The 26,437-nt window shown below is 38.1% G+C and overlaps 1 long non-coding RNA gene across 2 annotated transcripts; it reads right to left on the bottom strand.

Moving 5' to 3' along the window:
• Positions 1-2,840: 2,840 nt before the first annotated feature.
• On the bottom strand, positions 2,841-26,235 carry LOC127390432 (uncharacterized). 2 transcript variants are annotated; one of them, XR_007890868.1, is made up of 4 exons: positions 25,992-26,235; positions 9,087-9,138; positions 4,811-4,893; positions 2,841-4,715 (listed from the first exon to the last, which is right to left on the bottom strand). It is a non-coding gene; the product is annotated as an uncharacterized LOC127390432 (long non-coding RNA). The 2 variants fall into 2 exon arrangements; XR_007890869.1 differs by having other exon boundaries at positions 2,841-4,231.
• Positions 26,236-26,437: the final 202 nt, after the last annotated feature.

Here is a 26,437-nt window from a genome sequence, read left to right as displayed (position 1 = left end):
ACACTCCTGTCTTCAGTCTTATTCCTGTATCTTAACAGCAAGGCTTCTGCCAGTCCTGTATGCAAACCTAATAGATATATAGCCCAGTGACAGATATAGATTTTAAAAGAACACCAGTTATGCTTTCTGCAGTGTTGGAGCATTTTATCTTTTCATGTCTGTTGTAGTGTCCTTCTCTCTCGGCATGAGAGAGAAAGGGAGCAAGATCATCCAGATAGAAGTGTCCTTATTAATGAGAAGTTCAGCCAAACATGTGATAGTTTTTCTGTCACTTTGTGCTTTGGTTATCTGCAGAACAGGAATAGAAAATGAATATCTAATCTTTAGAAAGGGCTTTGGAAGATTACTTCAACCTTTACCCTTCCCCAGCTGAGCTCCACTTAAATCCTAAAATTATCTAAATAACTTTTGTTTCAAATATGGACCTTAGTGCACCATGCTGGAACCCTGCAAAAGCAGCCAGTAGAAACTAGCTGGTGAGACAGATTTTTCATAAAAGCAAAACTGGAGAGTGTTTCCTTTTCTATTTTGGATGATGGTTTTCATGCTGAAACCTTTTGGAAAGGGTAAGTTTATTTTCAGTAGTCTGTGCAGATTCCACCTAGATCAGCAACAGTTTTAATTAGTCCTGCTGCTGGAACACATTCAATCATGGTCTCTTAAGACACCCTTGTTTCTTCAGGAGTGTCCTGAAAGTATGACCTGGGTTTAGATTGGAAGAATATGAGATTGTATAACCTTGTGATATTGGCTTGCACGTAGTTTCTGACACTGCATTTAAAATGTAAAAGTTGCCTGATGGGAAAGAGAAGATATAAAAGGCCATTTCCCAGAAATGAGTGCTTTCCTTTGGCATTGTGGGAAGAAAGTGGGGAAGGCTTATGCCGTTAGAGGGTTTTTGTAAATTTAACTTCAATTTCTACTAGAAAAAAAATGTTTATTTATGACCATATTTATTAGATTCAAACTCATTATTAATTTACCTGTACGTTTCCCTTCAGCCTGGACTGTACTGTCATACAGAGCAGCTGCCCCATCCAGATCACACTCTCTTCCCTTAGAGAGCTGGAAGAACTTCCTTGTTGGTGAAAGGGAGATTGTAGGGCCTGCAGTACTGCCCAGCTTGCACACACCAGATTCTGAGGACTCAGGGTGCAAGAGGGAGAAGCTGCCTTATGAAGCAGAAGAAGATTTAAGGTGCAGGGTGTGCAGCATTGGCCTATTGTAACATTGCAGGATGTTTCAGTGAGATTTGTCTCAACTGAGCAGAAAGTGCCTCTGGCTGCTTCACTTCATTAGGTGTCTACACACAGTCTGGATGATATTCCTAATGGATCGAGGTTGATCTAACTGTAGTAGAAACTTGATTTGCTTTCGTGAATGTATTTTTGGATTCAAAGCAGTGTCTTTCCTCTTCCCCAAACAAAGGCAGAGTGTTGAAAATAACTGCTAGTTACCAGGTATACAGAGGAGATCGGGAATAGTGTTAGCAGTTCTCCTGTCACACTGCTGCCCTTAGGAGATAGATACTGGGGAGTGCCTGCCACCACTCACAGACTTTGAATGCTCCCTATCACCGTAGGAGTCAAAAGCACTTAATACTTTTCAGGAGATGTTTATGGCATCAATCTCTAGGGCAGTATGTGAACTAGAAAAAGGATCATGTGTGTACCTGTCCTTGCTGTTAATTACCTTGCCATTGAATAAAACAAAGCGACATAAAATGGCCTTAGGAAATATTTAGACTAGCTGGAACATAAGGTTAAAGGTTTCTAATCTGCTTTATGATGGATAGTCCCAGTAGTGCTTGAGTGGGTGGGCAGACAGGAGCAGTTCTTTCTCTTTTTGGTTGTAATATAGTTAGAAATTTTTCAGAGTGCAAACTAACTGCAAACTTCCAGCACCTCCCTATCTGCAGTGCAGCTGCAGTCCCTCTCCCTGTTGTTTGCACAACATTGCAGCAGTCTCTTGTTTATGGAAGATCAGAAGTAAGGTTTCCTAGTGAACCAGGACCCTATTTTGTCCCTCTGTATGTTTTTCTGTTAAGTGTATGCTGCAGCTGCTTTTTTCTTTATTATCCATAAAGTTTAATTATTCACAGCCAATTTCACTCTAAAGAGCTCTCTCTTGTACATTTCAAAAACAGAGTATATTTAAATGAGAGTGAAATCTTGTTTTTAATTTATACAAGGGTTAAACTGTGCTCCTGAGAGATGTTTTTGAATTGCTGTGAGGTTACCTTGTACCTTCTTACATATACCTTAATCTGACAGTTGGTCCCCCTCAAAGCCACTCTTTCCAGCTCAGTAATTTCAGTGTACAAATGGCATGCTATGAAAATATTGTCTTTTGAAAGGCCTTTTTTTTTTTTTTTTTTTTTTTTAATCCTTGGCTCTTTCCTTTATGTGAAGAAATTTCTGTACCTATAAACAACAGCTTCAATAGCAAAATAATCTTCCCCATTATACTGATCTTTTCCAGAGCCCTTGTAGATCCTAAAAAATAATTCAAATTCCAAGAATTTATTAGAAATAAGTATGCAAAGAACCAGGACTCTGATTTTGAAAATATCCGAGGTCAAGGGGGGAAGAGTCTATGGAGTAATACAAGGCAGCATTTTGCTACTTGAAATTGCTTAAACATTCACAATGCAGAGTGTCATTCAGTCCCTTTCCTCCTCTACTCTTTTCTCCCTCTCTTTTTCAATCAGTAGTTTTTAACTAATAATCTTCAGAGCCCATTGATTAAAAAGTCTTTCTTGTGAGCAGTATGAAGACACTACCATCCTTCACATTACCCCATGAACATCAGCAGTGCTCATCCCTATAAAAATGTGCATGTTTTGTTAAATGCTGTCATTTATTTCAATACATTTATTGCTTTAAAACATCAATGACAGTTTAATTAAGAGCTTAATTTTTTTACACTGAAAACCAGAAATATTTATGAAGGAACTCATCAGAAGCAGAACATTAAAACAAAACAGGTGTTTTTGCAGAAACACAAAATCTCTAGCAGTAAACATTACAAAACAATTTCTGAATGATGCTTCTTTTCATTCCTATTGAATTGTCTTCCAAGAATTTTGTGTGTAATTAAGTCTTCAGCTCTGCAATATCATCTTATCCCACCACTTGGTTGTCCCATTTATATCCTGTAGTACAGGCAGGCAGGACCACACTAAGATGAACCGATGGGCCCAAGTGTCTGAATTCCTGCTGAAGCACTCTGCTGGAAGAGATGTCTTTGCCATTTCCTTGGCATGGGTGAATTTTCAGTCTTCTATGTAAGTATTTAATCACTGTTGAATACAACAATCCCAGAAATTTAGTTATTAAACCTTGAGTGGCCAGTAGAATGGCATTATGTTTTCCAGCTTTGGCTTATGTTTCCATTATTAGAACAAAGTTGGTCTATCATCTGAGATCCCTTAGGTTCTTTGCCCAATCCAGCTGGGAGATGTCTGGGAGACTGGAATACAAGGTTGCAATGTCATCCCTTGGTGAGACAAACTACTCAGTGCTCCATCACTGCTGAAGTTGCATTTCGTTTCCCTTCTTTTTTTGTGGCAGGTGGCAGATCCTTCAATGATCAGCATTATCTTTATTTTATTGTCAGCATCTAAAAGTTTCTAGGCATTTGACTTTCTGTACTCTGTAGTTTTCCTTCAACTTAGCTTCTGGTGATTTTGTCTTCAAGTTTGCCCCCCACTGCCTCTTTGAAACACTGGATTTTTAATACAGAAAGCTGTAAGTTACGTATTATTTATGGCTTACTCACATATATTATGGGAGAATGTTGCTATTTGCTCCACTGAAAGAATGACTGGCTTGTAACAGGCTTCATGTTATGAAATCTCTGCCATATTTTTGAGAGAAAGATTATGCTTAAGTTTCTTCCAGGTTTCTGATTACCTCTAGACTGTTGAGGACAGAGCCTATCTCTGTACCTAGAATTTAGCAGCATAGTGTCTTCAGCTGTGCTGAAGTTGTCTGATTCATAGGAGGTGGCGATAAAGAAAGAATGCAATCATGGTAATTAGCAGGAGGGGTGGAGGAACTTTACTTTCTGTAGCTCTGGGAACATATTCCAGGAAATTCCAAATTTTCCTTGGTGAAGAGAGGTGTGATGTAGTGAGAAGATCCATGTTGCTGAACCCTCCAAAGAGAGGTCAGATGGAGGATGTTCTCCTTGTGCAGAGAGGGCCTGAGCGCCAGAGAGAGACAGCCAGCTGTTTTCAGTCAAGTATAAAAAGCTCTGATTAGGGTGGAGAAGGCACCTGGGATGCAGAGGGGGAGTTCTTGTTGCTGCAGCTGAGTCTGGATATTTGGTAAGAGACACTGGGCTGAGACAAGATATCAGTACCTGATCCAACTGAAAAAACATTTCTTAGTGTGGAAATCTGCTTAACCCTGGTAGGGATTAACTGCCTATCATTGCTAGCTCTGAGGTAGAGAAGAAAAATGGAGTAACCTTGAAATCGTGCATATCTGCGGTGCAGTCAAACCAGCAGAGTGGATTCTAGGCATCTGTTTTACAAGGGGTGAGTGGGATAGCTTGTTTGAGAAGGAAGAAAGGAAGAAAGAAATGTGTCTTCCTGTAAAGCTCTTCTAGGTCCCTTCAGATCAAAGGAGGCAGAGTCGTACTGGCAACGGGAGCGGTTGGTCTGCTAAAGGTAAGTGAGTTGCTACTGCTGGTGTGCTAACTCCCCTTCCCTGCAAAGGAGAAGGAGGTGAGTGTTGATGATCTGGCACAGTTAAGAATTGAGATTGAACATTTGAGAAAGAGGAGTTTGTTTGCACTTTGGTACCTGCTTGTGGTATGGAGTCTCTCTTGAGGATGACCCCTGACTTGGTCTGTAGCTGTTCTTTGTCTTCTGCCCCTCATCTAAAGCTAAAAACACAAGATGAAATGCTTATTAACAGCTTTACTCCCACAGCTCAACTCTGTGGTTTCCTGCCAAATATTTTCTGAAACATTAAGACGGTGCAGGTAGACTAATCTTTGTTACACCTTCATGCTGTTGGCAGTGTTATTATTGCAAAACTTAAGATGCCAGGTAAATAGCCCCTTTTTCATAGATCTATCATCCTGTTCCACTGTAATCAACTGCCAAGTGACTTTGTTTTCTCACTCCAAAGTCCTAATGGAGCTATTAACATTTTTTCCAACAACTATTGTTAAACTCAGTGGGTGAACTTGGCTGGCAAAAGTCCTGTTGGTTGCAGTGGAGGCCAGATTCCACATATTGCTGTTTCTCAATTAATTAGTGGATTTATGTTTTTCTCCTTTCTAGTCTTCACAAACAATTGAAGGAATTGCAGTGGGTGCCTCTGGTGCTGTCTGCTGCTTAGGCGAGTGAGGGAAGGAATTAAACTGATTAAAACACATTTATTCTTTGTGATTCAAATGTGATGACTTAATTCTAGGAACAAAACGGCAAGCAAATTGGTCTGCCAGCTTTGCCAGTTTTGCAGTACATGAAAATAATGAGTGCCTCAAATATAGAGGGTTCCAGTAACTCAAACATTGGAAACGAGTTTATTGTAGTTCTGTGATTAGAGGCTCAAAACTCTGTATCCAGTGCTGGCTGTAATACTGATCCTGTCTTCATCTGAAGTTAGCAAAGAATTGGGCGATTGGCTAAGAATCTTGCTGTCTTTGGAGAAGCAGAGAATATTCCCTCTTGATTCTTCCATCCATTTAAGTTTTTACACTAATGCTATGGACTTTTTCTTTTACAAGTTCTCCTTAGCTTTCAAATTATAGAAACACTGATCTTTTAGTGCCCAAAACCTTTACTTACTGGAAGCCACAGAGAATAAGTGGCATGGCTTAAAAAAAAGTTCTGGTTTTGTTGGTGTGTGGGGGAGGGAGGAGAAAAATAGCCCTTGTCAGAGCAGTCACTGCTTGGTTAGAAATAAAATAGTGCATAGTTTCACCACAGTGTTCCCTCTAGCTTTTTTTAACTATTCATTTTATTCATCTGTTTTAAGACAACCAGTAAACTAATGTAGGAAAGTCATGTGCCAGTTAAGAATCATTTATCCTATGGATAATACGATCAAAACTCCCTCAGGATGGCATTAACCTTTGAATTGATTCAATCAAAAAGCCTCACCTGACTTCTCAAGCTGCTCTATGCTTGGTGTGAAGGGAGTGCAATGGAACATTATTCATCTTGTAGGAGTGTAATTAATGAAGTAATGTTTTGGTAACAGTAATATAGCAAAGATGCTCACTCTCATATAATATGTTATAGTTATATAATTACAGGTCATTATTCTGATTGATCTTTCCTCTTGTCTCTACCTTTTATAGTTCAGTTATTATACTTCTGCTGAAAATTATATCCACCTCTTCCCTCCCCCACTCCCTCCCTCTCCAGTCAGCTGCTTTTTAAATGCAGCTGTGCTTTTAGTTACCCATTAGCACTTGCTTGACCAGGCTGAAAAATATCCTTTCTTGTCTTGGGATATTTTCAATCATGTTTTACTGAATAATCAAACAGTGAAAAGTCTGTTGTGCAATATAAAGTATTGAAGTTCACTCTCTGAACCCCAGCAACAGAATAGTGATGTTAGAGTAGTGCTACAGGGCAAGATGTTCACTGATGTGAGTGGGAACAGTGGGCTGAAATCAATAGATTGTCAGTATATGCCTTTGCTAATGCTGCTACTGCTCCTTCACCTTCTTGTTTTTAATGCAAAGGGCTTTACTGGCTTTATTGAACCTATTGAATGCTGTATTTAGGCAGTACTTTTTCTGTTACACAAGGCTTGCTTTAGAAATGTTGCATGCACTAAGAGTAAACTCTTATGCAGAGTATGCAATCCCCCCAACCCTGCATTTGCACTGTGGGTTTTGAGAGCAGTGGTGTGCTCTAGGAACAGAAATATCTACTTCTAATAATTCAGCAGGGTAGCATGTCATAGAGGCGTATGTTACGGAGTGTACTGCTTCCAGCAAAAGATATGGAAGAATCTAGTTAGCCAAGAATTATCTAACATAACTTGCCTACAGCAATAGATTTATTGCTGCTAGTTCTAAACAAAATGTCATAGAGATCACTGCAAAGAGCTGCCTTGAACTGACTAGTTGCCTTGTAGAGAGATGTCCCCATTGGTTTGCCTGTGTTCTTCTGAAACTGAAGGATGTTCATAGCCCTGGGAATATTTAGTTGTTGGCAGTAGGGTGTGTTCATCATACTTGGTGGGTTTTTTACTGAGGACTTTTTAGAAAAAAATGCAACCAAGCCACCCTCACTATTGTGTGTGATTTATGGTGTCAGAGGAGCTAATTAAAAATAATAGGGAGGAAACTGCCCAGAGGAGTGTAATTAGAATTGAATCCAAATGCAAACCTCAGCTTTGGTCTTTCTTCTACTTTCTCCTGTAATTTGGATCTCTTATTTGAGCATTGTGGGATAAAATTTATTTTATAATGTGTCTGAACTAGAACACAATCCTAAGTCATCCAAGCATAGGTTAAGTATAGTGCTCTTGTGGCTTGTGTATCTGCATAATTGCAACTTTTTCAATGTGTTTTTTTCAACTATTTGAATACTTTTTGAAATTACATACTTAAAATACCATTTTACAGTAGTTTTTGTACTTTATAAGATCAATCTAAGTATTATCTTAGGGAAAGTTTCTATTCCTTCATCATTAACCAGAGCTGCTCTTGATGTTCTGTGTTGCAATTCCTGTCTAGTTTCAATGTTTGTTGTTGTAAAATAAATGTTCCTCTGTGTGAAGTGGAAACAAGTGGTTTGTGGGCTGAAAAGAAGACAAAGTTCTACCCTCTTTAAGTTCTGAGAGTAAATTTGAGATGTTTCATGAACAGAAAAAAATATATTTCACAATGGTAATAAAACAAACTGAGCAGCTCCCAGGCACATAGACAGTATAGCACAGGTTATAAATATCTGCCTAGGACTTATTTCAGAAGAGAGGACAGTGTGGACTCCTTTGCAATTGAACAAGAAAGTTCTTGTGGCCAATGGTAAATGATCCAGCTGGTATTTTGATTAGCTCTAGATGAGAAACCTGCATTCAAGGTTTTTATTGTCATTAGTACAAGCTGTCCAAGTTTTTATGCCACATCCCCATGGAAAACAAAACATGATGTATATGTAATTTAGTTCTGATGGGTTTGCTGCTACAATGAACATGTGCTGTCTTAGAAAAAAGAACAAAATGTGAATAGTTAGGGTTTAAAAACATATTAATGGGAATAACCTGAGTGTTTTTTTTACCAGTACAGCACGAGGCAATAGAGTATTGCAGTCTGTGGTCTTGCCAGTGCTTTCTCCTTTGTTTTAACACTTTGAGTTCTTCAGTGTTCAAAGATTCAGCAAAGGTGTCCGTTAACCTCTACCTCAGAGCTCTTTCACTCTAGTAAGAGGTTCCCACATGTCCTCATTATTTTCTTGACATTTTGCCCTAGAAGGTCACTGCTTTGGGTACAACTGCAACCCTTCCCTCACACAATCCTTGCTCTTCATTGTCTTTGTAATCCTCTAAAAAGATCCAGACTTCTCTTCTGAAGCCAATCCCAACCAAAGCTTGATTTTATGTGAGAGAAACGGATGAGAAAGGATAAGGTAATGGCAAGCAAGGTACAGCCTACCCAGCTAACCAGCTCCTGTCCCACAATCTGCAGTAAGACCTTCTCCCATCACCGTTTGCCTTAGTGTTGTTATCACCCAGGAGTGCACTGCAGGGAAGAGTGCAGTGGGGATGAGTGAAAGTCAGGTGGGATTTTTGGGGTCATGCTTGTGCTTTTGCATTCTCACCCCAGAAGAGTGAGCAGCATTATTTGTCCATTCTGCCTTGCTGGAGAGCCAATGCTGTAGCACAGCTCTGTTTTGTTATAAAGCTCAACATAGAAAATCACTTTTTTCTGTGCATTCAGCTGATGCCTGCAGGTCACACTCATTCTGAGTCCCAAGGACTGTATATAATGCAGTGTGTTGGCACTTGCCTGTGGGTAACATGATGCTAAAATGCCTGCTGTGCTCTCAGACAAAACCTGGCACTTTTCCCTTTTAGCAGGGTAAGGGAGTAATAAAGAGTTTAACCTACTGATTTGTGCATCTCCCATGTATCCAGAATGTCAGGCTCTTTTATGTAAGACCTGCAAGTAATATAAAAAACAATAGTTACCTATAGGTATCCATTAAATGCCAAACCGTATCTGATAACTTTTGATGTGAAGTGCAGTTGTCCTGCACCTCTTCAAATCCAGAAGATACTTTCTTCAGTCTTTGTGTTATTATCAGGTAGATGTATTATTGAAATTTCACTTTTCTTTACAAAAAGAACAGAAGATAGTTCAAATGAGGAAGCAGAGGGGTCTTTTTATTAGCCAAAAAATACATGTTGTATGAAAGATGTATGTCAATAATTTCTTTGCTTTTCACCTGCTAGTGTTTGGACCCTCGGATACTACAAAGTAGTCCAGTGCTCATAGAAATTGATAGATTTATTTCTAAAAGATTTCAGTGACCTTCATGTGTTATTCTTTCTCATATTTTGAGGGTCAGAAATACTTCGAAATCTCTGGTCAGGTTGACACACTCTGTTCTCCTCACAAGATAAAGTGCTAAAGTCAACTTGATAGTAAGGGTCTGCTGCTTGTATCCTCAGAAAAGATGCACCACTTACTTGTTCATGTGCCCCATCTTATTCAGTATTATTACTGCTGGAAACTTGAAAAACCACCATGAGAAACTGAATGAATTCTAGGAAAAGGAAGACATTACTAAAAAGGGATATTACCAGATGAAGAGAGACAGTTTTTCTGTTGAGAATCTGACCAGGCTTCAGTCCTTATTGGCTCAAAGATGAAAATATTTGACTTAAAACCCCAGCTCTACCTTCCGAAGCTTGGTTATTGGCAGATACAAATTTAACTTCCATTTGGAATGGGCTAATTGGTTGGCTGTAAAAATCCTCAGTCTATAAATTTAAGAATCTCTTCCTTCAAATTCCCACTATTTCTAGAATTTCCAACAAACCTAGGGCCCTAAAGAACAGAATATTCAATTCACAGCTTTGGTTGTTTTAATCACAAACTGTTTTCACAGTACTTCTAGCTGAACAGATCCTAAAAGTTTCATCTTGTGAAATTTTCAGCCCAATTTCAGGCTGCTACACAGTCTGGAGCAAAAATTTTTCTTTTCTTGAATACTTATCTGAACTTCACTGACACAAAGGTTTTTACTGACTGCCAACTTGCAAACCTCCAATGTATACGTGAGCAATTCTATTAAATTTAAACATCAATGAAATTACTCAGGTGAATAACTCTGAAAGATCAGTCTCTTTAAAGTGTGCAGATAAAATTCTGATCATTTCTCAGAGCTCTGTTTGAATTTGATGCTTGTGAGAGCAGACGATAAAATTGTCATTGGACACGTTTGACATTTTGATGCCATCTTTTGTCTGACTTCTTCCAGTAGTTTATACAAAGCCCATAGAAATAATTGGATCAATTCTTAGGTGAATAGGGCATAGACCTGAGACTCAAGTTCTCAGTCTGCTTCAGGCTGGGAGTGAGTTCAATTGGTTCTCCTCCTTCTAGGAGCTGGCCCAAGTCCTGTGAAGTCCTTTGGACTTAAAGTCTGTGGAAAAGTCAGGATTTTGCCAGGGTGTCATCCAGAGTACCCAGAAGCCAGCTACTGCCTTTGCAGTTGGCCCTGGAGGGTTTTTGTGTTAGACTAAAAAGCAGTATGTTTAAAACTTACATTGTCAGAACTTCCTCTTTAATACACTTTAGATTAAGGCCTTTGCTGCTGCTGACATATTGCTAGATTTTATGTAAATCTGTGTTACATGAGTAGTTAATGCAGATAGCAACTTTAGTGTGAAACATTTTCCTTTAAGCAACATGGCTACGGATATATTTCCTTTTATGTGTTGTAGCTGCATTATATATTTCACTTACATGTTCATGTAATTATAGGTACAAATCGTTCACATTTGGTCTTATGAAGCCCTGAAAATGTATGTCTCATGAGTCAGCATGTAATTACCTTTTGCACAAATTGCAGAATTATGCATTGAAGCTAAGTGCATTGAATAATGGTAATTTACAATTGAATTCCTATGGATTTACATATTACAATCACATTAATGCCAAAGGAATCCACAATATTGTCAAACAGGTTAATAATGGTTACTGTTAGCACAGAGAATAGTGGTGGAATTAATAATGATTAACCACTTACTTTAAATGTATGCGAAGTTATGCAGCTATCTTGAAATTATGAAAATTACCAAAATGTCGTGGAAAGTAAAGGCTGAAAAGTGAATTAAGTATCTCTGTTACGAAGGGTTACCCATAAGCAGCTCTGGGCCTTCCTAGGAAGCTGTTTTGCACCTGAAAGCTACTGGAAATTTAACATCTGTGAAACTAGAAGTTTTAAGTAGTTTCCAATGTATTACTTGTCATTTAGGCTTGCTGTTCTGGTGTGTGCTCTGTTCATCTTTCTCATGCCTTTCTCACAATTCACAATGCCAGACTGGCAGAATTATGTACTTATTCATGTGTAGCATTCTAAAATTTCCTTTCATCAGTTCTTCACTGTGTAAAGGGCGAGTGTCAGGAGGATGGAGCCAGGCTCTTCTCAGTGATATCCAATGATAGGATGAGGGGCAATGGGTGCAAACTGGAGTGTAGGAGGTTCCACGTAAACATGAGGAAAAGCTTTTTCACTGTGGGGGTGCTGGAACACTGGGACAGGCTGCCCAGGGAGGTTGTAGTGTGTCCTTCTCTGGAGACATTCAAAATCTGCCTGGATATGTTCCTAAGGGACCTACTCTAGGGGATCCTGCTCGGGCAGGGAAGTTGGACTATGTGTTCTTTTGAGGTTTCTTCCAAGCCCTAATATTCTGTGATTCTGTGAAAGACCACCGTTAATGATATCCTGTAAGAGGCTTCTAGTGAATTTGAGCTGGCTCATAAATAACTTGGCTGTCTTCATTCTGATCTTTCCCAAAATAAAGTTTGTCTGTGGGAAGTTTCAAAGATAAGCAACCAAAAATATTTGTTGAGAAACTGGAGATCAAACCTTAATATGCTTTTTGCAGTGTGGTGTCAACTTAAGGCCTTTCAGCGCAGGTTCCTTCATTGGCTGTTTCCCCTTGTTTGCATCCAGCTGTCTGTCCTTGGCTGAGATAGAAATAGTCTTTTCTACTGCGGGCTGGGATGAGGCCACAAGGATCTGTGAGCAGAGGTGGTTGGAGCCTCAATTCCACAATTAAACACTGATCATCCAGCACAGACCTATTCAGCCTTGCACACACCTCAGAGGACGATAAGGACCAGGAGAGAAGTAGAGTCTGAACAGAGAACAGGGTCTCCCACATTAGAAAAACCAGCTCTGATGTGCTAATCTGAAGATTTGTTCAGACTCCTCTTACGTGGTTGTGATACAGTGTCAGCATTCAGCTCCTAGTGTCTGAGGACTCCCATGTATGTGTCAGTGTAGACACATTAAGATCTTGGTTGTATTCTAACTGTTTATGAACTGGTGTGACCAGCCTCACTTGGGCCCCCTCTGAGGATGCCAATACATTCTGGAGTGCATGGAGGAAGGAAGTAAATGGCACTGCAAATGGATGAGAATTGTTATCTGTATAGTCATTAATATTTAACTGTTCTTTTTCACAGGCTATTACCACCTGAATTTGTAGGATGTCAAAGCTTTCCTGCTTTGGATGAAGCGGTTTTGATCCTGGCATACTTGAAAGGTGCTTAGATTTTGTTTTTTTGAAATGCATCCAGCATTGGGCTTTGCAGCAGGCTTTGTGTTTCATCCTATTTGATTAGCTGGGGGAAGACTCTAGCCTCATACAAAAGTTTAGAGTTTTTTTTGGGGTGTTTTGTTTTACACCCTACTGCTCAGCATGAGTCAGTGGTATTTGTTCTGTAGCAGTTTGTATTGATGCTTCAGTCAAAGGACTGATTTTGCTAATTGTTTCAGTCTGCTCAGAATGGATGACCGCATCCACAAAAAATGAGGCTGAACAAAACATTGAAACTTCACACCTGCTTTTAAGAACAGGTAGGGAAAGGATAAAATAAGTTTGTTTCCTCTTCATTCAGAGTAAACTATTGCTGTCTGTTAAAAAGGATGCTATATAAGAATGCCTTAAAGCCAAAGGTTGGTCTTTAAAAAAAATATTATGAATTAGGATTTTGTATAATAGGAAGAAGAATTAATCCATGACACCACCCAGTCTCTGTAAAAGCAAAAGGCTAATAAGTCAGTTACAGAAAGCAGCTGGTTTTCTTTCTTCACCAGAAAAACAAAAGCATGCTTAAGCTTTGATTTAGGACAACGTTTGAACAGTATAAGGAAAAATATTCTTCTAGTCGATTTGCTCATTTTATGGGGATCTGTCTAGAAGGTGGCTGTTCCAGGGAGATAAGGATTCTAATTTTGTAATTGAGTGCACTCTGAAAAGACAATTAGGAGCTAATGTGATAAGTAATTGTAAATTATAACAGCAGAAGAAACCTGATTCACAGTCCTCTGTGGAAACTGCATTTGTGTATTCAAATGATGCATCTGTACTTTTATTTCCCCTACATGTACATTTTATTTAATATAGCTAGAAGAAGATTTCTGTACAGTTTTGATTTAAAAAAAAAATGCTGGAATGCAGGTGTGGCTCAGCCTCATGCTAATTTCAGTGCAGTACTGGAACAATGCTAGGTAAGATGATAATTTGGGAACTCTGCCACTTATAAAGAATTATACGGGTATGGAGCCCTGGTATCTCAAGGGTTTTTCAGGATCTGATCTATGTCTTTTTGTTAGGTATAAATGCCCAAGTCAGTGGGGAGAAGGAGGAAGTTTTAGTGCCTTTGTTATGGCAAGAGAACAGGACTGGAGTGTCTGTATAAATCCTTATGGTGCAGGTTACAATAATAGTTCCCACACTGTGAAGCTGAAGCCTCAGGCTAAGGAAAGATGCTGCTTTGATTATGGTGCTGCCTTATTGCTTGGCAGAGATGTGCAAGGGTTCCTTGATATGCTCTCTGGTTTTGCCTCACTGTAGACATTCTGCATGATATTGCTTCTCTTTCTGATCATTAAACTAGGGATAATATTTTTACAGTGCCAGGGAAACACTGTGATTTTTAGGAATGTATGTACTCTGTGCCCATGGGTACAGTGTCCCAGCTGCTCTCAAATTGTCCTTCTTCTAATTGGGTCTGCACTGGCCTTGCATATGGTTCTGCTGTAAAGAGGTGTTGGTAACACCTACATCATTATGCTCAGTGCTCCAGGCAGATGAAAAAATTCCAGAACCCGTCTGTCAAACATGGCTAGAAAAGGCACTATTTGACATTTGGATAAATGTTCTTGAGCTCTTTCTGCACTCTGCTCTGATTGTTTTAATTATTATTTTTTTTAATTATTCTTAATTCTATTAACAAAATACTTCAGTATGTTCTCCCAAGGTTTTTAATATAAACAACACAATTTCAAGGAGATGAAATTTTAATATTTAAAAAAAAGAGAAGCAAGGGTTCTCTGCTCACTTATCCTCCTAAGCCTCTTTGTGAGTCTTTGCTCCAAAGGTCTCAGGCTAAATAATTTACTAAATTTACCTATGAATATTGGGTTGGAGTAGGGGGACAGAGTAGAATAGAAATCCTCTAATACCTTGCTGAGCTGACTTTTCTCTGCTTCATAGGCTAAACTGATCTCCAGGAAACATGCTACCTGAAGCTCTCTGCAGCTGTAGACCAGCTGCCCTCACCAAGGGGGGATGTGCTGGGCTGGTACACAAAGTATTTTTAGGGTCAGCCACCAAGTTGTTAAACCTGCTGGAGAGACTTTGAGCTCTTTTCCTCTAAGATAGTTGTGTACTTGTGTGTGTAAATTTTTAAAGCATTTTTTACTTTCTTAGGGCCCTTTATCTAGGGATCATTCCTGGATCTTTGTCTATGATGCTGCTATTTAAAGGAAGCCCAACTTCAGAAAATAAATTCAGTGCTTTATTATGCTGATCTTAATCAGCTTGATGTGACTTTATTTTGGGATCATATTACTTGGGACTTTTTCTTTCCTCGGATTTTATTCTAACATAAGTGTCAATCTGTCCTTCATGAAGTTAAGCTATTAGAACTTAAAAAAAAGTTTAGAAAGAATAAATATTTTGAGTTATTGGACTACAAGGACACTTTTGAAAACTTACACCATGTTTTTCATGTGTTCATGTAAATGCAGTTGATGGAGTTTTAAAATGTAATCCTTAAATCTCTGAAAGTATCTGGTTATATGCAGTTCGTAATGTCTCCAAATCAGTCCTTATAATAACAACAGTTCCCTAAGATTCTGGTGGCAGCAATATTCTGTTAATGAAAGTGTGGTTTTCTCACTTTCCCTTATTAATGCCACAGTCTTTTTCAGGAAGTATTCATAAAAATACTTTGTGTCTGATTATGAAGCTGTGACAACAATTAGTAATTCTAGCTGCACAAGTGAAGGACCATTTAAATACTTCCATGAATGACTTCTTAATGTTAGATTTAGGAAAGGGCACCGTAAGAACTGATCCTTTTCCATTGAAAAGAAACAGTAAAATTGTTCTGCAATTGTCCCATACTAGCAGCCAAATCATAATACTGAAGTCTAAAACTCATTTTAGTAAAGAAACTCATGCTTGGCTAGGGAAGACTGAAACTATGATTAGTTTATCACTGCTGAAATCAGCCTAGTGCTTAAATCAATCAAACCTGTCATATTACTTCTCAATTTCCCCAGTCTATAGACCCAGAACTGCTTCAGATAGAGCAGTGCCAATTTAGCAAGTTCTAAACCTACAGTAATTTCATGTATCAGCATTTTTTCACTTGATAATAAAACTTCAACACTAGTGGAAGCTGCTAGTACACATAGACTTTAGTGCCACCATAAAAACAGCACTGTAGGAAAATAGCCTTCAGCTGAGAAGGATGAGTAGTTTCAAAGTTGTTATACTGAACTTCCAAACAGAGCTAGGGTAGGAGATATGAACAGAATCCCAGTTGTTATTCTCCTCTCAGGTTGTGTTGATACATGGTGAAAGACCATGTTGTGATTTAGTTGAAAATATGCCACTGTGGTGCAATTTGTCATATAAAGCCAGACTTCCTGGTTATTGCATATAGTTTTCTACTCAAAGCTCACTGAACTGATGTTTACTGGCAGTAACTGTCCTCATACTAGGCATTTTTCTCCAAGGTTGCATGGTTTGACCTTGTGCCTAAAGGTTCTCTTTTGGTAAATATGCACTACAAGGAAAAGAAAGTAAAGCAAAAACAGATCATGAAAGCTTCTTTTGCTTAAGAATTTAGAGTTACAGTCAGGTTTAACCAAATTAAGCCAGTATTTATGAAGGCTTCTGGAGTTTGTACATGATTTACCATGCTGGGGACAGTTAACCCTGATTTTGGCTATTTCGTGATCTGACCTCAAGATATTTCAAAGGTAACTAACTTGCATCATGTCATCTGGCAGTCTTGTTCTTGTAAATGCTGTGGTGGACTCTATCCATACAGGTAAGAATTCAGAACACTTATATAGGCTTTGCTGCCTATTCTGGCTCTGGAGAGGAATAAACGTGTATATTCCAAATATACAGATAGATATATGCAGAGCAGATAACAAACCATTATCCTCTTCCTAAGGGCAGTGATACTGAATGACATAAATGCTGTGTTGCTCTGAAAACCAGGTGTAAGTTTAGGTTATTACTGTTGGAGCCTATCTTTATTTCTCTAGAAATGCTCCATTTTATTATTATTTTTTTAATCAAATGTCACTGATTCCATCAAATATAAATCCTGTCCTCATACAACATCAAATTAAAACAGGCACTAAGTGAAGATACCAGCTACCTGTACTTGCACTTCATTCAATATCACTTATTTCTGTCATAGCGTAATGTCCCCCTGGTGAACTGCACTAAAAATATAATTTAAAAACATATTTGGAGTTAGTCTCATTGCTCTACTCTGAACAATATATTAAATGCTTTCTGGTTTGGTGGATAATATCTATAGACTCACTGAAACAACAATCAGGTTTTCTTTGTTGGTGGCATCAGATTTCACACTTCTGGGAAGAGAGTAAGGGGTTATTTTGTGTGTGTTACACTCCTGAGTGAGAGGTCTGCTACTCCAATCAGTGACACTGGTGAACAGCAACAAATGCCATTCTAGGTCAGATCAGCAGCTTCTTTTATGATATGACATGATTCTTGATTTAAACAAAAGAGTTGAATATCCAGAAGTCAGCAACCAATTTGACATGATGCAAAACCCGCAGCGAGCCCTCAGTCTGATACTTTGTTTGCAAAAACAATCCTAGCAGCAGTAATGTTGTGTAGCAACAACAGCATGTCATGTAACCTGGTATGTTTTGGGAAGGGTGTAAAGGGGAACATTTTTGATCAGTTGTAGGATTAGAAAATAGGGGATGATGTTGAAATGGACTACTGCAGCAACCCCTTCAGAACATGATCTGTATAAACAATTTCAGAGTGGAATTTTTGTGGAAAAATTGTTTGTAGGAGTAAGAACAAATAGGCAATTTCTACCTATGTCAGGGAGCATATTAGCAAATGAATGCAGTGAGAACAGTATTAGACTGATGTCTAATATATAACCTCATGTTGTTGGATTAGTCGTTTCAGGAACCTTTAAAAAAATGGTGGGGCAGGTTTTGAAGCTCTTATCCTCTGCTGATAAAGAAGAACAAAATCCACTGCAGATCAGCTGAAGGCAGATCTGATTATTACCACATTAAGATATTTGAATTTTTGTCTGGGCCAGTAGTGTGAAATTCAAGTACCTCAATTCCTAGAATTTTCTGTATCTAAGTGAAAATAGAATTGGGAGTCCATACTGCAGAGCAGAGATCTGGTAGCAGCTGCTTTAAAGACTTCTTGTGCACATATTAACATCTGTGAGCCCATAGCAGCACTGAGGTTTTAGATTTCTCCTTAAAAACTGAGGACAGATTTGTGTGTGTTAAATGATTGCTATCAAGTTAGTGTAATGAAAATTATAGGAGTCTTTTGGTGACAATTACTGAGTAGCAAAGTACAAGTTAGCAAAACTCTCCTGTATCTGAAGTTGGAATGAAAGTGGTAGCAATGGTGCTGTTCTTAGTGTGTTCATAATTATATGCAACAATGTTAATCAGAAGGATTAATACATATCAGTCTCATCTGAACTAGGCAGACCATTAAATAAAATAAATCTTTCAACACATTGTTGCTGAATGTTAACCAAATTCCTGCTGATGTGGAAATTGCTGTGTGTACCTAAAAGCTGGGGCCATTGCCTAGTGCTGTTCTCAGATGCTTTTGACTAGCACTAATTTATGAACCTCATCAAGGAGCACTTTGCTATTAAAACCTCTCTTGACTGTAGAGTGATTTAATTATGTTCAGTTAAAAATCTCTTGCTTAAAAACCAAAAAGATTTATTTCATTGTGAAGAATTGCAAATGTCGTTTAAAAATGATGCTGAATCGGATTCCTCTGGGACATTCATTTCATTCAGAGGAGCTATCTGGGTTACAGGCCTGTTGTTTATTAGACAATAATAGCTCTATTATTTCTTCCTCAAGCAAGTAAAAGCCTTTTTGCAATTTTATGGTGCTGAAATTCCTGTCACATTCAGAACCTCCTACAGGAGGCTAAAGTATCAGTATGAGATTAAGCATTAAAATTTAAAAGCTTTTAGGTTTGTCAAGATACTGTAAACTCAGCTTCTTGTGAAAATATGTTATTACACATGCATGTATGTATTAATGAGGAACACCTACATAATTTTGTGAAAGTATATATTTTTATATATTTATATATATGTATAAAGTTAAAAAAAATAAATCATGGTTAGGAGTTGGTTGTTTCCCCTACTCTTTACTTAAATTCTTAGGTTTAACTGCCTAATTACTGTGAAGCTTTTATTATTTTCTACAAAAATAATTGCTGGAGACTTGTCACTAAGGATATGAAGCAGCAGAAATTACCGTCAGCCTCCCTAAAGTCTTTGATGTCCTGTTTGTTTGGAGCTTTTGCACACTGGAGTGCAATGCTGTGTGTAATACAGAAATCAATTCCCTGCTGTGGAGTAGCTACCAACTGCTTCTCTTACAACTTTAAAACACAATGCTTCACTGTCAAGCCAACAAAACCCATTGATACACTCATTATCCAAACCAGGAGAAGGTGATGGATTCCTGGCTGTATTAAACACGGAGGAGAGTTTCAACTCCTTCTGCACAAAACCAACAAGTCTGTTTTCCTTAGGGTTTAAGTTTCTAATAGCTTTAATTAAAATGACAATTTCTCAGAATATTTACCATAAACTATCAATCTCTCATCCAATGATTAGCTGTCTACTAACCCTTGGTTTTGTTGTGGGTTTTTTTTCATGCTGTTCACATATTGTTAATGGTACTATGCAGTTGAAACAAAAAGCTCATTTTACCAAGCCAGGAGTCATCTTTGATTTTTAAAAATATGGATCTCTTCTATTGCCTGACAGTTCTCATCAGATAAGAACACCAGGCCACCACTGACAAGATGGCATTTGGACTGTTGAGTTGGGTGTGAGTGTATAGTGGTTTCTCCTGAAGAAAAAATATTAATTAGCATACCTGTCATGATCCTGCTGTGAGACTAGAAAATACACGTGGTCAGAAAAACTGTCCAGTTTTCAAGATGCTTTTGAAAATCAATTTTAGACATAATGGATGAATATTTGAAAATTAGTATCTTCTTTCTGTCTGTTTTTGTTTTATATTTTAAACTGCACTTGGTGAAAGCTTCTGTAGTTTTCTATAAATATCCTTGAAGAGAAGTTTATTTGGTCTATTGAACTATTTACATTTCCTTTCAACTAACATGCTGGGTTGTGAGCATTCCATGTTATGATGCTGTAGTGGCTCATTCTGTAGAGGAATATTTTTTTTCTTTGATATAGATGTAAGATTTTGATGCTGTGAGCCTCAGTTTTATACCTGAAAACTTATGAATCCCATTAATAGAATGAATTACAGTTGTTGTGAGGCTAGTATTGAGCAATCAGGACTGTAATCTCTGTTCTTCCAATCCACTTTTCCAAAGCAAATATTAAATATAATGGCTATAAAGGATTTGGAAATGATAAACATGTAGACACACTACTTATACTTAATATGAAAATTTTAATAATTCTTGATAATTATTGTCTTTTTGTCTTTTCTCATTTCTAAGTGTTTGTGGCCATATATTTGCAATTGCTGGTTTGGCTAAGAAGGAGTTAAAGGGTCAATGGTGTGTTCACACCAACAGTTTGGAGAACTAGTAGAACTCCAGGAGATCTAGGATGTGATCTGAGAGAGGACTTCTAGCAACAGCCCTATTCAGAAATTAAGCAGGTTTATATACGATTTTACTATTCCCTCTTGTAATAATACCAGTTCTTGTGAAGTGGTGCATTTAGACTATGTATGATGTGGCGACTTTGACAGTTGAAGAGGTCTGGGAAGCCTCCTGATCCCAGCTCTGTTTTTGAAGTGTTGCTTTTGATATATGGAAACAAAGCCAGAAAGCATGATACGTCTTGCCTCTCTCAAGGATTCAATTACTTGAGACCTATTTCAAGATGCACTCATGAAACAACTTTCTTGTCCTTAATGACAAATGGGTTCAGTTATACTTCTAACAGCTCAATTAATGGAAGGGTTTTGGTGAAGATGCAGAATTAATTTTATTTAATATGCTGCCAAATTTTTTAGACAGTGTTCTTTTACAGAAGTTATGCACCCAGACTGGCTTTCTTGACTATATTTTTAAATGTATAAATACAATTTACCATAATGCTTTGAATTTGTTTTGGTCTGTAAGTAAAACAAAACCCAAGTTCTACCCTGGGAGTTTTTCTCTGTTTTTTGAGAGATGCATTTCTCCTGTGTAAAGCCAGCTGGAGAATAAGAAGCCCTTCAGTTCTGTGCTGAGCCTTGGGGCTGTCATTTTTTAATAAGACAAGATGATAATAATATTGATTTGTTTTACACATTTTCAAGTTCTAACTAAAACAATGACTATTGGCATAACCACATATTTCCAAAATGGTAAACATTTTCTACTTAATTCCCTCTTTGGAAGGAATTGCTTCCCTATGTAGTGTGTAATTAAGAACAGGGTCTAACTGTTTTCAGAATTTGATGGACTGAAGGCAGTCCCTTGGAGGAGAGAGGAGAAAGATAATCAAAAGAATATGTAAATTTTCCCTTTTAAAAGAAAAATATTATTTCAAAGATAGCCTTTTGTCCCTGGTAAAGCTTATCACAGCCATTACAGTTGTGAGAGAAGGACAATTCCAGAAGGTCGCTTCTCCCTCTCCTCAGTGAGGGTGAATGAGCACACCCTGCCAAAGAAAGCACTGGACTTCTAAGCAGCTCAGGGAATGGGAGGTGTATCTTGCTGCCCATGAGAGATTGTTGATTCCCTGAGGAACTTAAGATAAATGTTTCCTGGGTGTCCTCTACTCCTGAGACCCAGCAATGGGAGTCTGAGGGACTGATCTCCTCTTGGAAGTCTAGTTTTATTAAAATATCATTAAAGTACTGCTTTTAAGGGGATTAGTTTTATTTCTGTTGACTCTTTAAAAACATGATTGAGTACTGAAAAAGGGAATTGCAACCCCAGTCGTTGCTGCCCTTGATCTGTCTAAAAACAGTGTTCATCTTACTCACTGCTCTCCCTTGCTCTGTAGTGGTGTAGAGTTTAAAAAAAATTGAAGTAGCTTTAAAGGAGTGAAAAATAAGTTTCCCCTAAGCGATGCAAGTCAAAGCTGTAAGAAAAAGCACTAGAGATTAAATTTCTCTATAGGGTATCACAAAATACTCCATGGGTCATGGTGGCTGATCCAGGTAAGAGTTAAATACTGTGATTTTAGAGGCTCATGTATGAGTTGGCAGGCAGGGTGTTACAGGAAAGGCAGCTAGTCTCTTTTTAAGACCACACAGCTTAATTTTTATGGAAAAATAATGCTGTGTGAATTTCAGTGCTCTGTGATTCCTGTGACCATTCTGAGAGTTTCTGTGTAACTTGGCTCAAGCTGTTATTTGACATGTTTTTCTTTTCACACTGAGCAAGAAGCAGAGTCACCAGGGGTCAGAATGAGATTGGGATGTAGCAATAATATGTTTCAGTGCCTTTGTGTTACTTATGCAATGACTACATGGGTATTCTGAGGCAAAGACTTTTCCAAGCCATCAGTCAGGCCAAAAAGGCCAAACTGTGGTACTGAAAGTATGTCTGGGTAATGAAAATAACAAGATGCTTTGGGGGTGGGGAATTAAAAAAAAAATAAAATCACTTCCAGGGATACCAACAACTTGGCAGGGTTTTTCCGAACAGTGAACATATTTTGTTGCCTAAAGTTCCAGACCAGGGGAGGGAAAAAAAACCAAACAAATGAAGGAAGGGGAAGAGGGGCAATGAAAAAAATGTTCTAGGTGGCAACAGGCTATTCCCTGCTAACACAGGTTTATGTTAACATATTTTAATTTAGTAGGGTTTTTTAATGTCAGCCAGTTACTCCTTGGTATTAGTGTTTTAGCACTCCAAACACAAATTAGGGTGTATTAAAATCTGAAGCTCTTGAAGGGCTATGCAGGTTATTTGTTCAGGGCTTCATGAGCATCAATTTGGTGAACACATCTAATTATAATCATCATAAGCAAGAGTGTATGGAATGTTCCAGTGCATGAATCTCTAATATTGAGTAATTCCTTATAAAAACAGGCAGCCCATATGGGTGAACAGATGAAACACTGATAAACATTGTGAAATAGAGCAGATGTATGAGTTATGCTAAAGGTTTTCCACTCCTAATATTTACTGTCCGTGAGGAGAGAGATTTAATTTGTTACACACCTCTGAAATTCTAGGTACTAAATACAGTGATGACATTACAAACCTGCATCACCAGAGATGTTACTATAGCAGGAGGTTGGTTAGAACAATAATGAAAGGAGTATTGGTTTGCTGTCCTGGTAAATGTCATCTGAATAATGGAGCAGAATGTTACTTTGACAGTGCTCTCTGCAATAACTTCATTTCTATTGTTCAAAATAATTGATGTATACTGAATAATTTAATCTAATGCATATTGCAGCTGGAGAAAGACTGTTGCTTATTATAACCTGATTGACTTGAAGTATTCATTCTAGATGGGATATGCTGCAGCTGGATAGATACTTAAGTGTTTATGAATTACTAGATTGGTTTGTGATGAGTTACTTCAGACAAATATAGTGGTACACAGGCTCTCAGCTTGGATGTAAACCTTAACAGTCATGTGTTTCAAGCCTTTGTAAAATTTAGCTTTTACATTATTAGATTTTGCAATAAGGCCCAATACCTTACAATATGATAAATAATTTGAGATATTTTGTGGCAACAGCTTCATGATGTATGAGCAGGGGTTGCTCCCTCTTCCCTGCTACTGACTTCCCTGGGTTTTGGACTTTGCTATGGTGAGTGAACGTTACTGTCGTTTCGCTTATAGTAGGAGCCCGTGTAGCCAAGGCAGAGGTGCACTTTTGAGCAAAGCTGAGCTTCATATTTTATTCTTTGCTAGGGTGAGGAGAGGCTTATTCAGTGAAGCCCAGTACCTTTGTTTGGACCTTAACTGTCACGTGTTCATACTTATAGATAAACAAGTATTTCTTAGGCTTGATTAAACTTGTGGTATATTCCCCTGTAACAAAGAAAACTGCAGTTCCTCCTGTTTTGAGACACAGGTGTTGAGAGTACAGGTAACAGAGATGGAAGCTGTGGCTAATTCTACTGGTTTAGAGTTGGAGGAAATGCAGGCTGCTGTACTGCTGCTAGACACAGGCTGCTTAATGACATAATGTGATTGACTGTATTTGAGATTGTTCGGGAAGGCTGCTTTGTCACAAAATTGGACAGGGTGTTTTGAGATGTAGATATTAGAAGTGTCTTGCAGCACACTCAGCTAGTGTTTCCATAAGCATTAGAGTCAGCAAGACTTATTTCAAAGATATAACATATTGGAGAAACCTACGATGGCATTCTGGAGATGGAATTGCCTGTGTTCAGCAAAGAAATGAAACCCAGATTGTTATATACAGGCTATGAGAGGTACTCATCGCTTAGCATAAAGACTGCTTGGTTACTCAGGGTTTGTTACCTGATAGTTAAAATGCATTGAATGAAAAGGTTGATTTCTCCAAGAAATGTGCAAATAAAGTAGGTGAAAGTGTATGTTTTATCGAAGCTAATAAAAAGCCATGGGGAGAGAGCTCATAGTGAATAATTTATTCATGAAACTCCTTTTTTTTTTTTTTTCTTCCATATATTTATTACAAGCAGTCTGCAATTGTCTAGAATGCGTTTGAACTGGTTCTTGCAAATTCTCTGAATAATTCCTCATCAGGGGCTCACTGGTATGTTGGATGCATTTAGTGTAATTTGAGCAATTTTGATTGGCTCAGCTGTGTCACCAGAGATCCTGCTCCCTTATTAGAGAAATGAAACTCTTGGTGCAGTGCTCTTCATTCAAGCCCAGGCTAATTCCCTGTGCTATTTTGCCAACTTACTCTATATAGAAGATACTTTTATCTGAGGGCCAGGTGGGGTTGAGCAGAGCAAAAGTAATTAAAGTTGGTGTGCAGAAGGGGGAACTTCTGTTCTTTACAGATTTCTCCCAGGGTGAAGCGGGTGAGCAGACCACTTAGCCTGCCCTCCTGCCTTTCCATTGCCTGCTGCTGAGGTGCAGAAGCAACAAGGAGCAAGCTCTCAGTGTGTGTGAGAAGGGATGAGGGCCAAAGAAAGGGTGATACTAAGTTAATTTGTCATATAACAGGCTCTCTTACTGCCCTGTAAAGAAAAAAATATGCAAATGCAGCTCATAGTACATAAGTATTGGCTGCTTATGGTATAAATCAGGGGAAAGAGGGTCAGCAAGCTTTTCATAACAATCTTAATAGCAACATGACTCCTGGTGCTATGTTGGGAGAGGCAGCTCTTAACACCAAACTCCTACCAGATCCTGAAGGCAATGGGACAAGGAAAGTGCTGTCTCATATAGAATAAAGCTCTGCAGACAGAACCACTGGCAACAGTTTGCCTTTTTGAGGAGCACTGCCTGAAGCCCATTTGGTTTAATCTATACCTTGTACAATAAAGATGTAATCTGGCACATCTTGCTGGGAGCATTGGAGCTCCTTGTGCCAATCAGTGCAAGGGGAAAAGATAAAGTGCCTTTTATAACCTCCTTAGCTAAGATACCTCTGTGTTCCATTGCTATGTGCGTGAAAGCAAATGAGTCCTAGGAGTATGTTAGCCATTCACTTAAGTGTATACTTAAGTAATTTATAAGATCAGTGAGGCCAAATTTTTTCATTAAAGGAATGAGGAGCAGACAATGTCAGAACATGGCTTCATTTGGCTTTGTTTTTTTTTCCTGTAGTAATTTGTGCACCATCTTTTATATACAGTACCCTGTCATACTAGATTGCTTACAGCTGCTGCTGTATAATATTTAATAATAACACTGCTGATAGTGCTCTAAAGATATACATTTTGTTTTCCTGGAGACATTTAGGGAGTACTCAGGAGTAGGTAATGTATCCATAATCTAAATTCATTCTCTATCCAAGAGGACTGTGTCTAAGTTACATAGAATCATTTTTCTCAAAATGTGTTTAGTTCATTTGTTAAGCTAAGTAATGATGTATAGCTGCTTACACTAAGGAAATAACAATTATTTAATATTCTTCATTCTTACATGCTCTTCTTCTCCCCCTTAAATATCAATACTAATTTAGGACTTTGTTAAAATAAGCCAGTGATATATTGGTAACAATTTCTTTTTGTAAAAAAACCCAAACGAACAAACCAAACCAAATCAAACATAGAAAAAACAACTCTCTCAGTAGTAATATTGTAACTTACCAAAAGTGATGAGACAGCATAAAACAAAAACTTCTTCTCAAGACTGTTGGGTTTACTCTTTCCTTTGAAATTCAGACCTTTAGAAAATGCTAATGCCATAGGAAGCAATTGTCTATAGTAAAAAAAAACAAACAAAAAACAAAAAAAAACTTTTGAGAAAAGGCACCTATTAAACAATACTTTAGTAGGAATTGCTCAGTAGTATTTGACTTTTTAGAGACAAACATTAAACCTGGAGACTAGATCTTCAGCTATCACAAAGGAAAACAACCAGTACTCGACTTTTGCTTATGTAACAGTTCAAGATCATACTAAGTGCAATGACTCCTAAATTTCAAAAGTCACATGGTGGAAATCCTCCCCCTCTAATTAAGGGAAGAACTGAATGCTAAAAGAAGAGGAATACTTTCTGTATTTAAAAAAGCCTTGCCTGACAGTATCCTTCT

Source organism: Apus apus, chromosome 14 (genome assembly GCF_020740795.1).
Source record: "Apus apus isolate bApuApu2 chromosome 14, bApuApu2.pri.cur, whole genome shotgun sequence".
Classification (NCBI taxonomy): Eukaryota; Metazoa; Chordata; class Aves; order Apodiformes; family Apodidae; genus Apus; species Apus apus.
This window is presented reverse-complemented; position numbering and strand designations above follow the sequence as displayed.